This window comes from Cataglyphis hispanica, chromosome 12 (genome assembly GCF_021464435.1).
Source record: "Cataglyphis hispanica isolate Lineage 1 chromosome 12, ULB_Chis1_1.0, whole genome shotgun sequence".
NCBI classification, from domain to species: domain Eukaryota; kingdom Metazoa; phylum Arthropoda; class Insecta; order Hymenoptera; family Formicidae; genus Cataglyphis; species Cataglyphis hispanica.
The window spans coordinates 5,583,392-5,607,720 of NC_065965.1; the positions used below are offsets into that span (position 1 = coordinate 5,583,392).

At 43.4% G+C, this 24,329-nt stretch overlaps 1 protein-coding gene across 12 annotated transcripts in view; it reads left to right on the plus strand.

Annotated features, from left to right (window-relative positions):
* Positions 1-24,329, plus strand: part of LOC126853682 (CUGBP Elav-like family member 4) — a 567,269-nt gene that overhangs the window by 147,631 nt on the left and 395,309 nt on the right. The gene's annotated exons all lie outside the window — the stretch shown is intronic.

The window sequence follows — 24,329 nt, forward strand, 5'->3', positions numbered from 1 at the left end:
ATACTCATGTGATTTTTATCTTTTTTTGTTTCAGGTAAGCACAAACAACTTGCATGAGTCATCTTGTTAGTATCGAGGTTCTGATCCTTACCGCTATAAGCTTCATAATTATTCATTAGTCATGATTTATAATTTATGATCAGTATCGCCAATAACAGGCATATTTTTAATACACACGTGACGAGATACGAAGCATTGTTCTATTTTTTCGAACCAGATATAATAAATTTTTTGAAAGATAGTACACACATTATTCCAAAATAATAATTTGCTAACGCTAATATTTCGCGGGAAGGAACAAAACAGCGGTACGTAACGTACGATTTCAGTATGAAGGGAGTGCGCAGCCCTTATCCGGTGGGTCTCACGCGACAGCCCAGCCAATCCGCCGGCTGCGCCGCCGTTCGTAAAGGTGGGTGCACACGACTATGACAAAGTAAAGTATATTAAGCTCATCGGCATGCAGAGTTCGCTCGGGCCGGCTTAATACGCGAACCGGGGAGCCTGGGTACATCCCTTCCCTCTCTCTCTCTCTCTCTCTGTCTCTTTACATCCACCCTTCTTGCCACCTATCTACCTATCTACCTACCTACCTACCTACCTACCTACCTAGCTAGCAACTCACCAGTCCGCTCACCCACCGATGCCACCAACGTACGGTTCCCTGAAGTATCTGCCGCGGTGTCTGCGAGGTGCGTGCCTCTCGCGCTATCAAACTTCTCTACCTTCGTCTCTGTTCTCGAGCCGTTCTCGACCCTCAAAGCTCCCTCTTCCTCCCCCTCCCCTTCCCGGACAATCCGCCGCCCGCCGTTACCTTCTACACCGACTCTTCTTCTCTCGTCCTCTTCTCCATCAGACCTCACACCCCGAAGCAGCCTTCTTTCCAAACCACCGCCGTTCCCTCCTCACGGTCCGCACACTTACGGCGAACTACGACGTGCCACGGGAATACAATAATTCCCATGGGGAGGGGAGGGGTGCGGCCGTATCTTTTTCCCCGTAACACAACGCCGCGAAAAAGCGGCCGTGTCACGCCGTGAATATTAACGAGTCCTGGGGGGGTGCATTGCGGCGATGTATAGAGGGGCGCAGGGTCCGCTCGGTTCCGCGATGGAAACTGCAAAGTTTCGATAGAGAAGCGAGGTAGACTACAGCGGATTATTTTTGCGCATTTCTTGTCTGGGGTTATGTGTTTCCATTCTAAAACTGATTCATCTCCTCTTCTAATAATAAATTTATTTACTGATGAATAAGATGGAAATATGTGGTGAAGTTCTATTAATGTATTATTATTTTTCTTTCATTAGCGTCTTTTAAGTGCTTTATTTTAGAATAATAATAAAGATTATATTGTATATGAACGTAATTATATAATTATTTATTAACGCAATCTTATTTTATCTTACATTTAAAACCGCAAAATTTCGATAGAGAAGCAAGGCAGAGTACAGCGGATTATTTTTGCACATTTCTTGTTTGATACATGATAATGTATTTCTATTCTAAAATTGATTTATCCTTTAATAATAAATTTATTTAATAATAAATAAGATGAGAATATTATAATAAAACTCTCTATTAATATAATCTCGTCTTTCGAGTGCCTCAATTTTTAGCAATAAAAATACGCGATTATATAATTCTCTACTATCACACTCTTATTCCATCTTCCATTTTAATCTCTTCCGAGTCTCTTTTTAGTCATAAAGACACGATTTAGAGCGCAAACAAATTTCTTGAATAGAACTCGATATTTCTATTTAAATCCAGAATTTGATGGTCTCGAGGAATCGGCGACTTGCTCATGTCCGTCGAATTTTTTTACAGTTTTTAATGAGTTATCCATAGAAGAAAAGCTTCTCCAAATAGTTGTAGGGAGGTAATTGGTTTTGGCAAGAAAGAGATTCGAGGAGCAGAGGAGGATAGAACGTCGAATGAACATGTAGACGCTGCTGCATCGCATCGCGAAATATGAAAAATGCGCGTATAACGGCGTCAGGCATATCCTATTAATAGGACGCGGATCAAACTTTTCCTTCTGGATCTTGGCAAGGATCACGAAAAGAAGCGGAATCGCCACCGCGCCTCCGTGATGTGTTGCCCGTCAATCGGTGAGGTATGTCGGGAAGAAAGTTTCGGCTCGCTCTCTTTTCCCTTCCCTCACGGACTGCAGTCGTGGAAGTTTTAAGAGAAATGCGAAAGTTGGATAGAGAATGGATAGGGTGGAGTTATCTATCAATAGCACGAGATATCTCTATCACTTCTTTCCCTATCCTCTCCGTCCTACCTCGCCGACGTTGTCCCCACGGCCGTTGCTCCCTCTCTCTCTCTCTCTCTTTCTCTCTGCTCAACGAATCGTGATTGCACAATCGACGTGTTCCAGAATCTGGTTTCACATGCCCGCGATACGTCTCGCTTTGCATAATGATTTCTATAGACATGTTAGTATCGCGCGACGATGAAATAAAAGAGATACTCTGCTACGCAGCTGAATGTCGCACTGTAGCGATTACGAGTACGCGTTATTTTTTAGCGGAAATGCGAAACCCTCATAAATACGTAGTGCTTCCATCTTTTTTCCCCTTTCTCCCTTTCCTGCACCGGTTTTGCCGCATTTCCCGAGAGCGCGGCCTCGATTGCCGCTTTCCTCTTTCCCCGCATCCGTTTTCCCGCACGTCACATCGTTCTTCCCGTCGTAGAAGCTCGACGACGAGTTCCTCTTCATAATGTCCTGGACGTCCTCGAGCGCGTAGCCGCCTCCGGCCCGGACGACATTTTCCCTTCACGGCTGCTGTCCGAAATTAATTGCCACTCCATTTTTATCGTCGTCTATTTATCCCGCCAGTTGTCGCCTCGTCCCTTGTCCCTCGACAACCGTCTCATTAATCAAGCCTTCTTCGTTGCCGCGGTGTGACGGTCTTCTGCCCCCACCCCCTTTCTTCCTTCGTCGAAAGGATTCGCAGACGAGGCGGAGCGCCTGCAGTGAGCTTGATTGATTATCGTCGCGAATCGATTGATCCTGCACCGAGTTTGATGAACATTACGAGAAATTTCGTTGAAACGGGAAGAGTCGCAAATATTTCAATCATGTTATTTGAATATGTTAAATTTTATATCCAGTTATCAAAATTACATTACTCACGGGCTGAACGTAACCCGAACCGAATTAATCGTGGTCCGAATAAATAATATAGCTCGTTTTAATATATTGTTACAAATTTATGTGCTGCAATGTCGACAATGCATCCGCAAAATTAACTTCTTGTTAATATCCCCGCGCGTATTTGTAATGCGAATCAAATATTGAATAATGTTAACGTGTTAATTATCACAATTATCGCGTTTTGCGTTCCTTTCTCCTGTACAACGCGCATAAAATGTACGTGTTTGTAGCGGAAAATATCTTCTTCTGCCGGTGGTCACCACGATGGGCGAACGGAGCGCGATCCGGTGATTTTACGCACGGGAAATAAAAAGGAAAATTGCAGGGAGACCGAGAAAGTTCTCTCTACGCACATCCCAACGGGAGTCGCGCGTATCGTTGCCATTTTCACGACACCATTAAAACTGTAACCTCGTCGCGCCTAGCCTGGCCGAGTTTCTCTCATAACGCGTTATGATTCCGCCGCCGAGGGCCGATGATGGTTTCCTGGGGTCGCGATGTCTTTGTCCCTGATATTCGCTCCTCGCCGTTGTGTAAGTTGGCGAGGAAAAACCGATGGGGTATACAGTGTGATGTCGGTGATGATGGTGGTGGTGGTGGTGGTGGTTGCCTGTCCAGCACCGAGGCAGCATAATCACGCGTACGTTTTCCATTACTCCGCCACGTCCGTTTCTTGCCGTCGCCGCGACGCGAACTTCGCTTTACGTCGCGTGCATTAATTATAACGTCGCGTTACACGCTCGTGTGGCACGCGCGAAGGAAATTGGCTTTCCAACGTGCACCGTAAAAAGGAATTATGCCCCCGCTACGTCCGTTAAAAACGTCACCGATGATTACAATACAGCGTATTCTAATCGCACGCGACTATGTGTTAAACAACGTCACGCGTTATCAACTTGTTTTTCACGCACTTTTCGTCGACGGTAATAGGAAAATACGTCGCGCAGTATTTGATTTGTATTATATTTCTGACGGTTGGCAAATCCGCAAACATCAGAAGAATTTCGATGAAAGCGGCTAATCAACAAAGGCTGCCGGAGTGGTCGTTTCCATTTTCTCGTATCCGTATACTTGAAACAGGTAGGAGGAAAACTCGACGGGGACTATAAGATGGATCCTCGAGACAAAGGACGAAATAGATATGGACAAAGGACGTAATAGGAGAAAACTGTAGTAGAGGACGCCGCGGAAATGTCGCCGCGCGCCATCCTGAGACGCGACTTTGTTGGATTTATGGATTATAAAGAGAAGCAGGACGGCGGAGGTCTGCTTGTGACAACACGACAATGAGAGGACGGGAAAGAAGTGAGCGATAAAGCTGTCGTGGAAATGCATAATTTATACACCAGCCTCGTCCTGCTCCCTACTTCCCGCCGCCGATCCTTCGCCTCACAATAAATAATGCGGTACTTCTCGGAGGGACAGGCTCGCTGGAAAAAGAGTGACAAAAAGATCTCGTGTGTTTGCTGAATGTTGCGCGCGCGCGAGTACGCTAATTAATTATGATATGAGAAAACCCTGAGAATCATCACTACGTTAAATAATCGATTTCTGGATGCAAATTACGCCACAGCAGCACCTTTGCCGCATTTTCTCTCTCTTATATGATATATTACATATTATAATTATAGGCGTTGCTCAAAACTGACGGCTGTATTACGTTTTAAATATGTATAGGTTGCGCATCGTGGGATTAATCTTCATATGACCGTAGATGATGTATCACCTATTTACAGATTACAAGTGTCAAAATTATATATTCGCGCGTGTGATATAAAAATATAAATTACATACATAATGTCAAAAGTATGTAATTATTTGTTATATATTCTCCACAAAGAATTAATTTTTTTTTAAATAATTTCTTTAAAGTAGGTCAGCTAGAAACGAATATTATTTAAATAAATTAGATTGAAATTTTATATATATTTTTTTCGAAAGATTGTATGAGAATTTTTACGTGTGTATCTTTACATACTGAACTCGTAAAATCGCGTCAATTCGAAGTAAAATGTAAAAAAGATGACGCGACTACCGAAACGTCGATACAAAGCGGCATACATCGTCGTCTCATCGATGTATTCACGGGAAATCCGTAAATCTCGTTCCTCCTACGCGTTCCCTTTCATGCCGTTTTAGAAAACTCCTTTATCAGGAGGACTGTAAGGCTGCAATTCCTTTCGCTTCCCAGTGGCGTTGTAAAGGATTGCCACTGGCGCGCAAAAGTTAGCAAAAGAGAGTAAGCAAGAACGGAAAGGCGGGAGAGACGGGAGCCCGGAGGGGGACAGGACTCCCCTTTACGACGAACAGAACCCCGAAGAAGTTCCGCGGCTTCTTCCCTCGGGGGGAAACTGAAATTAGGTTTGCAAAGAGGTAAACATCAGCGGGGCTGTACGTTTGCATAAACGGAAGGCGTTGCTCGCATGGGGGGGCATGGTGACAAATGCTTGTCGCCGCCGCTGCCGTTGCCGCCGCCACCGCCACCGCCACCGCCGCCGTCGACGTCGACCTCGTCGTTGTCGTCGTCGTCGTCGCCGTCGTCGTCGTCGTCGTCGTCGCGTTGTCTTCTTCTTCTCCTTTTCTTACTCCTTCTTCTACTTATCCCTCTTCTTGGTCGTTGGGCGGTACTTCGCGTCGACTGTGCTGCAACTTTTGCAAGACGGGAGTTTGTTTTTGCACCATTAGGGCCACTTTGTTCGACTGTAGTATAGAGCGACCCATACTCCTCTGCAAATATTTCCGCTTCGACCGTGGACATAAGGAGGAGAAGCATCAGCAACGATGGTAGCGAAACGTATGACGCGGATATTATGCATCAATCGATATAAATCTCGATCTCGAAAAAGAGTTGTTAAATTCAGAGTTTGCGTTCATTTTTTGCGATAAAATCTTTTGCGTGCGGGAACGGTATCTTTACGACGTTGTCGCAAGAAAGTCACGGTAAGAGAGCGTGCTACCTTTGAAGACATCCGAGGCCAGAAATTACTCGTCGACGACGACAATAACGACAACGACGCAAGAAACGCTGGAGGTGAGATTAAAAATAGGCCCGGCCGTTAGAAAGTTTCTCTCCCGTACCTGCGTTGATTAAGTTCCGCGGTCAAATAAGAAAGATAAGATCAAGCAAACAAATAATTAGGTCCGGCGAATTATTCGGTGAATTATAAAGGGCGATGGAATTGAGAATGAAGAAACAGTATATAAGATGATGTGTAAAATATATGAAATATATAGGGATGTGAAGAGAAGAAATAGTCAAAAGAAAGGGAACGAAAATGATGCCGCATGGATCACATGGAAAATGAAGGAAAAAGGGAGAGAACGAGGACGGACGTTGATAGGAAGGCATCGCGATGCTCACTTACTGTTCGAGTGCTGTTTCGAAGTACACACGCATACGCTCCGATACCAAGACGAGAGACTGCGGGCGCGGTAAATGCGCGCGGTAAGCTGCTGTCATTAAAATGTTCCGCAAGATCGACTATGGCCGGGGTTGTGCAGCGTAGTAATGCCGTGCTCTTTCTCGCTTCCTCCGTCTCTCCGTCTTTATTTTCTCTTCCCTCTGCCTTCTTTGTCCCTCTTTTCCCTCGTCACTCCCTCCGCTACTCCTCGGTTCTCATTCCTCCTGCGTTTTACCTTCTCGTCATGATCGCGCAAGGAGGAGACGTTGAGAATAAACTGACAATGGGATGGGGCGCGCTTGATGGACATTGCATTGTGCTTCGTAATGATGCGTTCTCCAGTCGGTATAAATCGTATGCTTCGGCGACGATATAGCGCTCGACGTGTTATTGAAACGTGCATTAGAAAGAGAAAATTGAGTGCGCTATCTTCAGTTTATCTAAATAACTTTGAAAACAAAATTGTTAGCGGAATTAGCCGGTTTGCGGACAATATTCTAAAAAGTTCTACTTATATTTTATTAAATATATATATATATTTTTTTATAAAGAGCGGATATTGAAATCTGTAGAAACCTTTAGAGTTTCCATATTATAAGTATCCTTTCTTAATTGTTTCATTAAATCAGTTTTCAAGACGGAATATCGCAATTTAAAATCCCACATCTTGTTAATCTCTATGTTTATACACAAAATTATTTATGTCTAATTTTATTCCTCAGTAGTAATTCCTGTAGTAATTTCTTGCGCATAAAACGTTGATAGATTATATATATCAAAGCTATTTGTTAACCACATACAAATATTTATGAGTTTCTCTATCTGATTACATTCAGCAGCAGATCAGAGCTGATTCCTCTGATTTAAAAGATAATTTACAATTTTGTCGATTAGCAAATATCATCCAATATGTATCTTTAAATTATGATAATGTCATGTATGAGTGACGAACGAAATACGCGAAAGGTATCTGTTCGTGACTGAATTATTGCCAAGCATGTCGTCCATCGTTCAATGAATATTTTTAGATGCGGTAACGCGAAGGGATACGTGCGGAAACTCAAAACGTTTATTTCACAGAATGATTAATGTCTCGGCTTGGGAAACGGGACAGTTGACGCAGTGCGGGGGAGACTGCACTCGGAGACTGCGCTGTTTTACCGTAATTAGGGCCACATTCCTTCAGGCTTTTTGCAAGACCGCTCAGATATAGCCGATGTCTTGACACGAGCTCTTTGTTTTCCTCGAAAATGCACACCTCGAATTGTCAGCGCTAACGGTTCTACATCCTTTACCGGACATTCTGACAGCATGTCTTCGTCACGCGCTCACAATTGCGTCGATCGATTTTCAATATTTTATGATTCTTAGCCGACTTTGTCAAAATTCTGATTTTCACAGCAACATGGCGATTACCCAATTGCGTTGCAATTCGCCTTTGAATTTGATATTCTGATGAAAATGTATCGTTCATGGCTGGGTAAAAGCCACACGGCCGTCCGTGTATCCGTACAAACGCCGTGTCGCGTTTCACGGCCGAACAGACACCGATATGTTTCTCATTCGAGCGCGAGAGCGCACGCGATGGCATCGCCAGCGAAATGAAGAGATGCCCTGGTAATGTATTCGAGTAGCGCCGGGAAAAGGAAAGGGAGAGAGAGAGACTGTTGGAAGCCGGGATTTCGACGAGGATAGGACGGCATTGAAACACGCGGGGTACCGTATCCGTGTATATGCGCATAGAAGATTTCAGCACGGACCACAATATTACCATAAAGCCGCCACCGTGGTTATGCATAAGCATAATTTTTCCGGCGGCCGTTGCGCACGGCTTACGTGCGCCGTGGCGGTTGCCGCGTCTCTAATTAGTCATGCGGTTAAACATTGCATAAATTCGCAATAAAGCTACCGCGGAACCACGGGCCGTTTCCTCCGGGCCGTCCAAATTACCCGGGATTTCCTTCATGTGCGTTAATGCTCGTTCATCGGGATTGCCGGTAACTGTCGCGAGTTAACACGTAAAGGCGTCCGGGATGCTGTTTCCCTAAAGAAACTCGTCTTCCTTAATTTATTTTTCATTAACTCTCTAAATTTTCATTTAAACGGTAAAAGAACATACAAACCACAACAGTATTTTTAATGTTTCCATTAGTGGAAGATCAATTGTGCGTAAAGATGTAAAAAAAAAAAAAAACAGACCGCAACAAGAGAAATAAAATATTTGTAATAAATAAAAATTTGAGATTGACGAATTCAAACGATTTTGATACGCGATAAGTCGTACGTCACGTGAGCGTTCGTGCGCGAAAGGTGCAATATTTATAGATGCGACTAAACGATAAAATCAACTTTCCTATATAAAGCGCTTATTAAAGCTACGTCCGTCAATGTTTAACTTTTTCATCAAGTTCATTAAGTCGTTCATTTTTCTTCCGGCTCTTTCTTCCGTGGCGTTTTTTGTTCCCCAACCTTATTTTTTTTTTATTTATACGACATTTTATGCTTTCTTCATGCTGCATCTACGAGCAAGAAAAATATAAGAATAGAGATATGAGAATAAAGAAATAGGGAAGAGCGGGAAGGGGGGTCGAATTTCCAGGATAGTACTTCCCGCACGACAGCTGAGTGTCCTCGGTTTCTCTCGTGTTCTTTGCCATTTCTCGGATCTTCTATCGGACACGATAGATCTTCGCTAATGGTTACTTTTCGACAGGACGGACGTCTTTCCTACGACCAATGTGATCTTTGGCCGCAAGAATTCGATCCACTTTAATGACGACGTTGATTAAGTAAACATAGATTTTACGTAGATACTTTGTAGATATATAAGCACGACGAAAAATTTAGAAAGATAACATTCTCTTTTCAAATAAACGGTTGAAAATCGTTCGTTGAGAGAAAAAAAAAAAAAAAGAAATAGCGAAATAGGTTTTAAAAGCGTACAGTGTTCGTTGCCTCTGCAATCGTTTCCTGCTCGGCGCAGAGAATTATTCGGAAACGATAATTGCTCCATTGTATCTCGAAAAGACGATAGCTGCAAACATCGATCGATCGTGATCTAGACAATCACTCAGCATCAGATAGCGAAGCATCAGCATCAGATAGATTCTATCGCGCCTCTAACTGAAGCGTAATCTCCCTCCTGGTCGAACGCTCGTTCATCGACACGGCTCGACCGAATCTCGTTGGTTGGTGCATAGGCCAAGGGACGGGTTAGAGCTTCTCGTTGCCGCACTGGAGGGATTAAACGGCATTGTCCATGAAACGCCTAGCAGACAAAAGAAAATCGTGTTGAGTCCCTCGGCCCACCGATCAGCCGCCCTGTTTCGTTCTTTCTATCTTTTTATTACAGATATAATCTAAAACTTAAATTTTAAATTTTTTAACTTGTTTTCTGGAACGTTTGTAAATACGATTTTTCTTGCAAAAATCTGGTTCTTACATAATACCTTTTAAAAATATCGAATTTGCAACATCGATATTTGATCAGGTTTTAAATATTGTTAAAGACCCCCCCGCCCCCTCCCTCCACACACAATTGAAATTAATTGGGAAATCAAAGTTATGTTATTTATTTGCTATTTAAATTTGTCAAAATTTTTTTAATTGGCATTATTAAATAATTCTGGTTAATCGGTTTAAGTAACTCCGTACAGTAATACGGCGTGATTATATTTAATACTCGAATTCAGCGCAATCTCGCAAGGTACATCTAAAATCCATTCTGCATAATTAAGCCAAGAATGAGGGTCTTATTATTCCCACATGTACTTATAAAACAGAATAATTCAATATCAAAGTTGCGACGTCTAAGCGACGATTTTCTCCACGTTTCGCGAGGACAATGGCAAGAAAATCAGTTAAACTGAAAATCAGTTAATATTTATTAACTTTGTGATAATTTATAGCGCGTCTCATGGGATTTACACCTGATAATCTCGTCGTTTTTCTACGTGGGTCTGAGAGATTTACTTAATGGCCAATTTTATATATAATTACGAGGCAGAAAAGGAATAAAGGAGATTTTGCAATGGATCGATATATTCATGAACGTAGATTAGAGCCATGAGAGTTCTTCGAAATTGTGTCGCTAGATATGCAAATAAACGTGCCAAGGTTGGAATGTGTGTCTCTCTCCCTCCCTCCTCTCTCTCTCTCTCTCTCTCTCTCTCTCTCTCTCTCTCTCTCTCTCTCTTTAACAGGGTACGTATACAACGTTTCATTGAGACGATGTACATATTGCTGCCTGTATTGTGTCGGACATTGTTCGTCCATACGTACATACATTCCGTGATACCGGAATTCCAATTGACGTTGATACGCGATCGGCGAACATGCGCGCCATTGCGAAATGAAGTTCGACACAGCCTCCCTTATCGGTCGCTCTGACGTATCTCCATCCTCCCCTCTCCTCCCCCGTCCTTTCGTCCACCCTCTTACCCTCGTGAAACTTTCAATTATTCCAGGCCGAGATTTAATATCGCGCGATAATGTCGCCGCACGGACGAACGTTTACACGTGTGCACGGTAACGATAGCTGCTCTTCTCGAGGGCACATACTTGGGAGCGGGTTATTAAATTTTCACAGGAACGAGAGCAGCCTTAAATATCGATTTCGGCCCTGGTACCTCTCTCTCTCTCTCTCTCTCTCTCTCTCTCTCTCTCTCTCTCTCTCTTCCTTTTTCTCCGCTTCAAGTTCCCTGCCGCCCGCTCGTTTAAAGTCTCTCCACAACGCTGTCTCGCCATCGAACAGCCGCCTATCGACCGAACGCAGCATGATTAAACGGAAGACTTGCGAGCACCTTTTTCCCTCCCTTTGTCTCCCTCCTCCCTCTCCGCGAGATAGATATCTTACATTTTTTGAAATTCCATCGGTGACTACGAAATTAGTTGGTACGGAAAAGAAAGGGAAGGCTGACGGGCCGGGCAGAGGCATTAATCTCTTGAGGACTTCGACAGTTGCGCCCGGCTGAAAGAAGGAAAGTCTTCGATCTTTGCTGATACTCGGGCTATTTGTTATCGCGTTGGCACGATCTTTTTCGTTCATTACGGCACGTAGCAGCTACCGATCGAATTCCGAAATTCGGAATGACTCCACGCCGTTCATCATGTTTCTGTCTCCATGAAGATTAATTCACTTCATTATCGCGTTTGAAATATAATTTATGCGAAATTTTTTTTTCTTTTATCCTATTGTGGAACGCGATAAGAATAATGCAATTTATCAAATTATGTGCATTATAGCCGCATGACGAAAACACATTCCCTTTAAGCTGCAAATAATTTCGTAGTTTATTTACTTGTTAATTAAGCGACCGTTGTGCAACTTTGCGTCTCACTCTGAGAATATTTTGCGCCAGACAAACAGCCGGCTTGCGAGCCAAGTGCTTCTTTTTAATTTCGTTGTTTCGTCCCTTTTCACCGGGCTGCGACGACTAGCCGTATCAACTTCTCGCAGCCGCATTGCAGCGCGGCAGAGACCTGGCAAAGTATAATGGCAGAGTCACACAGTGTGAAAGAAGAGAAGTAACGCGAGCGCGAGCGGCAGAGATGTAAGCGCAAAGTAAGGTCGGCTTTCCTCCTCCCTTTGACGCGAGGGCGTCACAAAGAAATGGGGGCTAGCACCGCTCCGAGGTCGCTGGAAAGCTAAGCAGATTACGTTAATAAATCCCTATAGCAGCGCACGTCCATTTTCTGCTGGATCCAAAACTGACGCATCCGGAACGACCATTACGGGCGCCGTGTCTTCCCCGAGGTCGTACGTGCCTTCGACTTTCTTCCTGTCTCGCTTGACACGAAAACGCTTTATGCTCGCCATAATGCGCAAATTTCTGGTTTCTCCTATCTCTGTTGCGAGGTCACATATATATATATATATATATATATTACGTACGTGATTTTATAAATTGATTTGCTACGGGCTTGAACGACAGCGTATAAAGAGGTTTATGATATCAATTTGAGAAATTTACGGCAATGATATAATAACTGTTATTTTGTTTTTAATATTTACTCGACAAATTGGATGGCAAGTGTTATTTTATTATTTTCTTTGAAAAATAATAATAAAAAAATATACAATCATAATTGATATTATTTTAATTTTTACGATTATTAATATATGTATATTATGAATATACAAAATATTCTTTTATATTAAATATAATTAACAATTAGTTGTTTTATACTATTAATTTGATTCGATGACCTTTTTGAGAAATTATTCCTCCGGAACGAGTAATGTAGCGCAATTTGGTTTTTGTTTCATAATATGTTAGTTAGGCATTACATCATTATTACATAGTATTCTCATATGAAAATCTGCTTAGTGCAAAAACATCATGCAGGATTAACCAACTGCCCAAAGCGGGAGCAAGGTCGTTGCATAAATTTACAGAGGCACTCGCGAACGGAGTTTCTCCGTTGCTTTTCCTAAAAGCCTTGAGAGTTACTAACGTGCATTCTCTCTTATGAAACCAAGCACCTGAGGTTTAGTTATTAACACGTACAGTTCTTTCCACGCATCCGCTATTTGCTATTACATAATTATCTATGTAATTATTTGCTAGAAAGTCTAATTTAATTATATATCTTTTTAGAGAATTTATTTTTTACAAATTAAATCAAACGGTCATCTCTTTTATTTTGCCGCTTGCATTTGCCGATTAAAAATTATTTATGCAATGTTGAAATATGACAATATTGAAATGTCGCAAAATAATTGTCCGACAATAATCTTTTTGTAACGTCACAAATCACGCATGCACGGCGTTGAGCGCAGAAAGAGATTGGGTGTACATCGAGAGTGCTTATCGCGTCGCTGCACATCATTCCGCTTGTTTCATTCTCGATATGAGCTCGGCCGCCAGCATTTCGATGGTTACATTATTGTCGACTGCCGAGCATCAAAATATACATTGATTCCGTACGTGTCATACAATGGACATCGTGTTGCCGTTAGTCCGCGCTGCTCACACAGCTGTCTCTCCACTATTGCCGCGCAATCGATTAACTGTCAATCGATCGAGTTGGATTAAGATAATTTCGTTATCGGCCAGCAGGCCAGCCTAGATGTCCATCAGACAACGAGACCGGGTTTCCGATGAACATTCGCCGGCTGAAGTAAAATTTTATTCGACGTAGATAAAATTGCAGCGATGAATATACAGAAAATTGTTGTCAATTTATTTAAAACATTTAAAAACAATCAACGACTAATTCTTTTTCAGCAATTTATATTTAACTACAGCATTAATTGTTTTTCGGAATGCGCGTTTCGCTAACGAACCGATGTAATTCATTTAAAATTTCTATAGAACGGTAAAGGATGAATAGCTTTCTCCTACATTAAAGGAACTTAAATTCCGCACGAGGCTTTCATTGTTCCCGGTCGAAGTGCTCCGGCATTATGAATTCTCGATCTCGAGGACGTCCAAGTTTTATGGCACCTGGCAATAAAGAGCGTTAATATAATCGCGTCGTCGCTAAATTCAGAAATCACGGTCTGGCGAATATTTGATTTTATCGATAGCCAAATCAGCACGCGAATAAGAAAGGCCACGACGATAGTTAAGGACGGGTTCGAAGAGCGAAGGGGGGAAAGAGAGGATCGGTCGAAGTCGTCGAACGTTTGCTGCGTCAACGATGCGGAAAGCCCGAAGTGAAATTTGGGTCAGCATCAAGGAACGAAAACGATCGTCAATATTTTTTCTCCGCGCACAGAGAGCATCGCTCCGTTCGGATCACTTCTCTGTGATCCCCTGTTTTCGCCAAGTTGAACGTCGTCTTCCTTATCGAGCTCCGCCGTATGTCCTCGTTAGGGAAGGCAAAGTCGTTTGCCACAGCGAGCGACATAAACTCTCCTCGAAAGGGTCGGAACTATCGACTACGGCGAAAGTTTCTATCCTCCTGTCATCTTCCTATCTCCTTTTTTCTAACTCATCTCACTTCAGTTTTGCACGTGATAAAAGGAGCGCGCAAAACACACGAAAAATGACATTCTACAAAATGACTTTGGAAAGAATGGAATTTGCGGCACCGGACTATTTAGCTGACTAATCGGCCTGAAAGGGCGATATCTGTTCTCCTTCATCTCCTTCCGCGCGCCTTCCATCATATCCACTCGCCTCTAGACGTACGTGTTTCGCTTCGTGACACTTTCGTTTCCTCCTCCGTTAGTGTTGCAAGAATATGTATCACGATTACTTGCCCGTGTTATACACACGTACGGTTCACGTGTGTTACGTAAACCGCCTTTCCCGCTTTTTCCCACCGAACGATGATAAATATTCGTTGCCTTTAAACTGCCCGTCAGCTTTATAATCAAATCTGCCGTTTCGGCTTTCACGCTCGGAAGGCGCGCATATCGTGACACCTAATCGTAATATATCGATCATGCGGTTTAGCCTTTCGTAAAAACGTCAATATCGGCCGGCGGCCAGTGTATTGAAGCGGAATTATTGGCATGCGAATATTCCGCGGGCTCTCGCTTATCATTGCGGTGATATTCCCGGTGAACATCGAAATTCTTTATGCTGCGGCTTTTTACAACGTCACATATCAGTCGTTCGGATATTTCCCGTTCGCTGAATAAACGTATCACCCCTATTATGTAAGACTTGTAACATAAAAATAACTTTAAAAACATAATCTAATAATCAGAATTTTATAATTACATTGAATTTTTTGTAGATATGCTACAGTTTTATTTGCATTTTTGTATTTAAATAAAAATTAAATATTTTATAGATAATATAACGGTTTTATTAATGTCATGTTTTTCTTTTATTATAAAGCCGTTAATTTAAATTGCTTTATATTCACACATTGTATTCTCATGTAGATAATTTATTCTCCCAAACATGAAAAGGTGCAAGATACTCGGGCTTTAATAAAGAGCGATACGCGACAGTCGAAATACATTATTAAGCGGCTCACGATGTATACAGGGTGCGTCACAGTGAATTTCGTCGTATTAAATGGGACTTTTTTGCCGGCACGTTTGGCAAGCCGAGACCAACCCTCTGTGTAATAACCGGGGGTGCTGTGGCCAAGTCCCACGAGGGCGGTGAATAAGGGCCGCACCGTGGACTGACTTCGTAGTAGTTAGATCGCGCAAACTTTTCGTACCCTACTCGCGTAATTTTCGAAGTTACGTCGTCGGGCTGCCCGCGTAATTTCCACAGTGTATATTATAAGCCGTTCGTGACCCGACCCGCAATGTTTTTTAATTTTTCTTCCTTATACTTGAGGAAGACGAGACTGGCGCTTGCACGAAATTACATCATTCTCTTCTAAGTCGTAAACAAAGTTAATGAAGTAATATATTTTCCGGATGAAAGCTGAATTGCATGCTCTACTCACGTATCGGGTGATAACGAGGAACAAAAATTTTAAATCATATATAAAAATACGCAATGCGCTCGCGTCTTTAAAATATTTCGGAGAGTGAGAATATAAAAAAATTATACTCATTTGTTGATTATTTTTTAAGAATTGAAACATGGTGCGAATTAGAAGTGCGATTCAAGAAATTCAAGCGCGAACAAAATCTTCCGCGCCGATCCCTTCTTTTGCTTCATTCACTTAGTTCTGTCTGTTTTTTCCCCACCGGGAGAGTTGAGTTCGCGCAGCATGCGTCGGAAACGTATCTCGGTTTTCTCGCGTCGCCCTGCTGCACACAGGACCGGGGTCGTAGTCGCGGAGTGCCCCTTTATTTTCATTTTCGTTGCTCTTCCCCCATAGTGCTGTTTCTCCCTATATTTATCTAATAGCACCACGGACCACGAGTCGCTCTTCCATTCCCCTACCATCCACCCTTTCGCTGCACTTGCATACAGTCGGCCGCGTGCACTTTGCACCTCCATTATACGGGCAGTTTCCCTCCCCGCTCTGGCGTATCCTCGAAATAATTAAGAGTTCATTAAGCCAAGATTGATTGCTCTGTTTAGAGTCAGCCTGCGCTGCGGCTCGAATTCTTCTCTCTCTCTCTCTCTTTCTCTCTCTTTCTCTCTCTTCCTTCTCTTTCTCAGACAGTTGTATGACGCACGCGAATCCATGAATAGAAGATCGTTGTTTATCAGCTATTTCTCTCACCGCTTCTTCTTGGTTTTTATCGTTTGTATGTTATTCTTTGTTCGCGCTAACAGCTGATAGTTATGCAACATCTTCGAATTAACTTTATCAATAATAAACAACTTTTTGTCAAGATTTTCTGCTTGTGCCCGCGTTTTATCACACATTCAATGCTTATTCATGTTTCACGAATAGATATTTGACATGGAGACTTTCTAAAAAATAATGATTATCATTTTTCGAGGGAAGGCGGCATCATACAATGCCGTGTCGCCTTGTTATTCATTCGGAGGAGTGATATGTAATGTCGTAAAAACTTAATGGAAAAGAATTTTGAAGATGAAGCAAGGGCCATCAAGGGCAGTCAAGTTAGACCCTCTCGTCCATTTCTGTTTTACGGTAAGGAGGTCTGGGACGTCTCGGAGACGCCCTTAACAATACAAATGCTTGTCGCATTCTCAACAAGATCCGCGCAAACGACGTCGCTTGGCATTATGAAAATACCGGTTCCGGCGAAGTGAAGGGGCTCGCTGTTGTCGTTTCGGAGACGTGAATTACATTAGAAACAGTTTCAAGCTGAATCAGGTCTTAAATAATGACTAGCACTTTATTGCAATTTTCATAGCATAATAAACTTTACAATGATATTTATACATATATATATATATATATATATATATATATATATATATATATACATATATCCAATATTTACATAACATAACGTATATTGCAAGCTTCTTATAAAATCAATTTGTTTGTTAAAGACTTTTTAAACAGATTCAAATTTAGGATAGCTTTATAAAAATAGTTTTATAAAAAATTTAAGCTTTTTTAAACTCAAACTTACAGAGAATTTCAAGTATAAAATATATGTGAAAGATTTGAAACATATTTAACGAATCTCTCCTGCTAAATTATATCCTCTATGCTTCTATATAATTTAATCTTCCAATACATTCATATACGCAAAGAACAAGATATTTAATTAATATTTAAAAGCAGTAAATTATTACTTTAAATGAAGTAGATATATCTTCATCCAAGTTTATGTGCGAGGAAGAAGTTGGAATGGGCGAGTTTAATCGGCGAATCGCTAATCTAAGTTACTCGACGCACATCTTCTTACAAGTCACGCGCGCGAATGACTGATTTAAGTACCCAGGCTCTCCTGGGCGGATTTGACAATAAGATCGAAGGAGAGGTTCGAAAGAAGAATAGTTACCTCCGAAGACCGATTCCCATTACGGTTATTACTCGTCGTCCGGAGTAACAAGAACCCGGTAGATTGCCTCAAATCACCGACTGCGATCCGCCTAGCAATCAAGCCACCCCGTTTTTCTCCATCCCGCGATTCTAGTTTCTGACTATAAGTTACCTTCGCAACTCTCATTATCGATCGTCGCCCCGTATAACAAACTTTAAATCGATGATTGCACTAACGAGATGTCCAGGTGAGAACTCGCGCCACCCTAATCCGCGAAACTTACAATTACATTACATCAGGTTTCACAGCCGAAGAGATTTCTCGGATAAAAGCATTTGTCTTTCTTTTATGCATAATTGCTTAAACTTCAAGATATCTTGGAGGAATTTTTCTTGTAAAAATAAATTTTTTTTCTCCTAACCTGTCGCGGTCTATACAGATTACTACTTAACGTAACAAAGGAAGCGTAATAAAAATAATTGAATCGCTCCGCACAGCGGAGACGATTAATTATTTTGTGATACAATATCTCGAGATTTTATTTATTGTCAGAAACGCTCTTTCTTTGCGACATAAAAGCGTAATTTCTTTTTTACCATTTAGTTCCCGATAAAACATGTCGATGAGAAATATTATTTTTTACTGACTCTCCATCGTGTATGTTGGAGGTCAAAATGTCATATAAACTGCAAATTAAAAAACGAGTGGTAAGTAATTTCGAGCAAAACGCTCCGACCACCACCAAGCGCTCTTTCCTCTTTCATCTATACGATTCCTACCGCTTTCCCTTTTTTTTTTTTTTTGAAACCGTGCTTGAAAGCACGAAAAGCGAGCGGCGTATCGTATTTACACAGCTAGCAGCGACTGTGCTGACAGCCAGACGGCCGAGGGAAAGAGCAGCGGCCATTGTGTTGCAGTGGGTCACATATGAAACAGTGCAGTGGTGCCGGTGGGACGAGAACAAACAGCTGTATGCCAACTTACTCGATTAAGGACGATTGAAACGAATCCCTTTTACTTATGGCGGTAGTATTTTACAGTAACTCGGCTTTATGTTTCGCGCAGACGTTGCAAATCGACATATCGTTTACGGAGGTTTATGAAGAGAAACGCGTGCCGCGGTTCTACCGAATAAATTGTTCTATTATGCAATAAAAAGTGTTCTACCGGAACAATCGCGAAATTAAATCGTATGACGAAGGAAATCGTATGTACATGTTGTGGCGATTGAGTGTCGCGGGAAAGGACGGCCTAGCGGAGGTGACACGTCCCCGAGAGCGAAACATTCCGTGATTGATGGAGTATACGAAATTGCTGCGACTTGATTGGCCATGCAGATCGCAAAGCGCATCTGCATGTGACGCGTGACGTATATCCAGCTGTAACGTGATCCAGCTCGATAGATTCGGTCTCGGTTCGCGAGTCACGGTAAGTTGAAACAAGACGGAGCACGCGTGCGATTCCGTATCGCGCACGCGAATTTACGATCTCGCCGCCTGTCGATCGCGAATATGCCCTGATCGTGATCCAACACGGCGATACGTCTTCCGGAGCATAGATTCAATTCGAGCGAATATCGCGACGGTCGATGCTCCTGTACAATGCGCACGCTAGACGTACGAGGATACGACGCGAAGAAAGAAGAGACGCGAGACGACGGAGGAAAGGCTGGAAAAATACGCGGGACCATGGGTTACGGTGATAAATCACCCTCGATCTTACTCGGGAGATCTTTTCAGGTTCTTGTTAGCGAAACGTCGGTCTTCGAGGTATTCCCGGCAAACGGACGGACGGGGAAAACTGCCTGGGGTTTAGAGTCTGGCATAGGTTCCATCGGGCTGACGATAAGATGCAGTTCTTCACACGCAACAAAACACTACAAGATTCAGGTGACGTTATGGGTAATCCTACTTGACTAACATGAGCTAACCGTCTGGCGGTCGGAAGAAAAATTGCGGCTAGAAGTCCCCGCCGTAGGATTCCCGTTTCCCTGGAAAAAGTAAATTGCGGCCCATGCAGCCTAGCACTCTCGATAATTAAAGTACCGTATTAGGAGCGTCTGTCCGGGGATGGCAAGGGGGAAAAGCAAGCGGGGAATGGGCCAGGCAAAACGGCTCTAATCCCTTTTCCCGATTGTCCTAACAACTTCGGCTCTATTTATTCTCATGAGTTTACTTAAGCCACGATCGAACGAGAATGCGGCGGTTTGGAAAGCGGAGGGAAAATCGGGTTTAGAGATTCAGCGACCGTATAATGCCGATCAGAGGGTAATCGGTCTAGCGAGAAAAAAAAAAAGGAAAACGAACGGGCTCTCTATTTATGTGCAAGTTCACGGTCCGATAAGTAGCTCGTAGAAATAAATTATTCGACGGATAGGTACTCGAAGTCGCGCGACAAGAACGCCGCGCGATCGTCGATATACGTGAAATATATTGTAATTCGCACGCGCGTACAACGTCCCCCGACTATCGCAGAGACAGTTAATTGTAATCTTCGGCACATAAACGCCCGGCTCCGTGCCGCGACTCATAATTACTCGGCTTTTACATCGCGCTGGAATTCATATCGCATGACCTACGTGCCGAGGAAAACTTGCCTTATCGTCCCTCCGTATCGATATCTATATTTTATTCCGGCCCGGTTATTCAAAGTTCTACATTTAACTCGGCGCGCTACGAAACTGCGAGTCTCGGCGCGGGTCTCGGACGAAGTAACGATTTTCAATAGAGAGAGGGCTGCAAATACATACCCTTATATGTGTCACCGTTGTGGACAGCAGAACTCGGTGAATGTGCAGAAAACGCGATATTGTCGAACGCTCTACGGCCTCGGCTGTTTTCTCCCTCGTCGCATTCTCCATCGACGTTGCTAGAATGGTCTTGGAAAAAACGAAGGCTGAACAGTCAAGTAACTAGGGGGGGGGATTTCAAGAGCGGACTAAAAACTTTTTTTACGGAAACTAAATGGAAGAAATTATTATTTGGCAGGAATGTATGGGTTCTCGTGTAAATCGTGTTGTGCGAGTGGCTTGTGCATCGACGACTGTCCCAGCTGTGGCATTCTAATGCGCCGCTTTTCGGAATTCGATTCCGGCGAATCGCGTTATTCAAATTTGCAGCTCTCGGCATTGTTCCTCCGACACGTCTCGCGAAAACGCGCGTCAGGGAAAAGGAGAAGCGAGATCGGCGAGTACAAGAGATCCGCTAAATTAGAACCGATTTCGATGGTTCACGAGAGCGAGCAGACTCGACGACTGCTCGCATTTTTATCGCTATCGACGATCGCATTAAGGCAACGAAAGGCTCGGAGCGCGCCGTAGGAGGAATTAGCATCGGGGGATCGTACGACAAAACGGATGCGCGCGGAATATAATGAGACCTCGCAGGTCGAGGCGCGAATGCGGGAACGAGAGAGAGAGATTAAATACGTTCTTCGAAACTAGGAGGGGAGAGAGAAAGGGAGAAATGCGTCATTTGTGTGCGCAAAAATAATGCGTGCGTAACGGTAAGGCACGTGTGCCGGAGAAAGCGAACCGCGAATACGTACGTAGACACCGCGAACGTTTCATTTTCTCGGGATTAAGTAACCGCCGCGGCTGTTACGTACATGCGCTCGCCGCTATTAACGATTTAATTAGCGTAAGTTTTCATCTCTAGGATTACGAAGGAATGGTGTGGTGCGCGGGATGCGACTGCGGGAGAGGAGAAAGAGGAGGGAAGGGCAAATGGTCCAGTGGCGAGAACGGCGGGAGGGAGGGTGGAAGGAAAATGCGCACCATCCCTTTTTCACCGGAGTAGCCGGCTTATTATTGCGTTTTCGCGGATTACATCCCGGACTCGCGGCAATTTGCCGCTCGCGTGTAACGTAACGAGTCGAGAAGAGTGTCGTTAATTGCGCGCGCGCGCGCGCTGCTTAAGGATTCTGAAAAAAAAAGGAGGGGGAGAGCTGCAGCAGCGCAAAATATACCGTTGAAGATGGACAAACAAAATGTCGTAATTTAATCCCGCGGGCAAAGTTTTTCCCGGACGGAATATTTGTGCGCCGGAACGTTGCCTTTCGTTTATCCCCGGCAACTGTAATTGGCGTTAATCTCCTTCCCACGTCGGAGTAATGAGCTGGACTGTTTATACGTGTACTCTTTCGCTCGAACTTCGTTGCACTTTTGTGCAACGAAGGAACGTTTATGGGAACTCTGTTCAATCGGTAGTTTCCGCGACTCCGGCATCGAAGTGCAGTGCTTCTCATTTCGCTAAGTCGTCGTTTGTTGTTTTGATTTAAGTAGAACTCTACTTTCAAGTAAAGAATGTCACGTCTGGCAGATCCAAATAGACGTGTTCGCGTGACAGCAAACTCGAGTGGATTGGTCGACAGCCGCTAGAGAGACAACGACAGGGATAGAAGTAAGAGAAAAAAGGGGGGAAGGGCAAGGGAGGGGAGAGAGATAGAGGGACCTCGCGCGCTCCGTGTGCTCTCTTCTCAAACTATTTATTCCGGCACAAATCGCATTACCAACTTGAACTGCAAAATTGACTTCGTCCAACTTTTACGGCGCCTCCGCCCTTACGTTCCTTCGACGCCACCCGCACGGTCAGAACTTCGACTTGTACGAGGGTTTACCAAACTCAGTTTAAGAAGAAGAAGAAGAACTGTTTCAGCCATAGAGGGAGAGAGATGTATCTTGCGGGGGGACTTTCTCTCCTCCTTCGTCGATATAAAATCGCGCGACGCGAGCTTCCGGCAGAATGGCAGTTTGAAAGTTCGGGCCGTCAGGAATAACGAACGGTATCGTAATCGTAGCTCATCATACGTTATACTTCTCTCATCAATTCAGGCTTAACGTAAAAACCTAAATCTTTACCTCTTCTCTGCCGTTGTTAATATCTCTTCGCCTGCAAATCGCCTTTCTTGCCTGCGCCCTAAATATTCCTTCCGCACGAAATTCATTAACGAGTTTCTCACGCGCAATACATTTTTCCTCAAATTCTACGTAATGTACAACCTTAATGACGCCCGTGCTCCCATTTCTCGCTAGAGGTAACAGCTAGAGCGTTACCAACGTTGAAAAACACTCGTTACGTCATTTATGATCTCGCGCTGCTCACCGATCTAATTAGCCGGATACATTTGCCCCACTACAGCGCAAATAACGCGTGTATCTTTCTCCTCTCGATTTTCCGCTCCTCTCCGAATCGATCTCAATCGATTTTAAGCGTGCGAATTTCACAAATAGTCGCGCTTCAAGCGGCGCGTCCAATTGGAAATCCGGTAGATGTACCGCCGGTGACGGCGCCGCAATTCGGCGGTATCATCATCGCGGAAGCGCGCGCGCGCGGCTGTGATTAATCAAAACGATAAACTATTCCTTATTAATAAGTCCTAAAGCGGTTCGCGCTCAAAGAGAGTGGGGCTATAATTCACGGCGGAACAGATACCTTCTGGGCTTTGCATTAAAATTGAAATTAGCCACCCATTTGTCTTCCCGTTTGGCTTAATCGTGACTAGCCAGGTGATTTATGGTTTTCACTTCTGCCGAGCAAAGTGTAGTTTCCCTTGCCGGCGCAACGCGTAATGCAATTCAAACCCGGTGGAAAAAAAAAAAAAGTTTTGGCGGCGGGCGCGATGAAAAGCATGCCGCTTATAGCCATATTGCGTGATCGCGCTATAACAGCTGTTGGAAAATAGTTTTGTTCAACTCGCGCGCGAAACTCCTTATTACTCGTTATAAAAGCGCGCGACCGTCTTGTGGTATAATGTCATCGCGCCGTGTATATCGCCTCGTGCCGTGATACATTGATACAACCGTTTTATATTCCCACGCCCTCCATAAACAGTCTACTGCGTTTTAATAGGCATTAACTGCCGTAAACTTAGCGGCGTTCGTATTGGCGATGCGGAATTGCAGTTAGCACCGTGCTTTTCTACAGCCGCTATGAATATGCAAGGAGGCCTGCTTCGAGATAGCATAACATTGATCGATCGATAATAACAACAATGACTAATACATCGCGTGTATTGTATATAAATATTCAAGTGGACGCGAGGATACATTCAGAATTCAATGAATGATTATGTTATGGTGAAATACGTTACACAAATGCAACGAATGCACAATACGTAATGTGATTGAAAGCGGCGCTGACGCATCAATTGCGAATCTGCAAAGTAAATAACATTTATGTATACGATGCGAAAGTTTCACTGTATATTGTCTCTCGAAGTACATATAAACTTTGGATATGAAATTTACGGAAAATCTCGTTACATAGATACGCCTGTAATAGCTTTCGCAACGCGTTCGAGGAAATGCAACAAAGGTTCCTGGTTCTATATCAGGTAAACGTGCACTGTTTGCGAATACTTGCTCTAGTTTCCGATCACGTGGCAGTTAATGTGTGCGCTCAACCACATTCCGTATTTCATATTGATGTGCAGGACTTGATACTGATTTGCGTAACAAGTCAGTATATAGCAGGCTGTTTAAGTA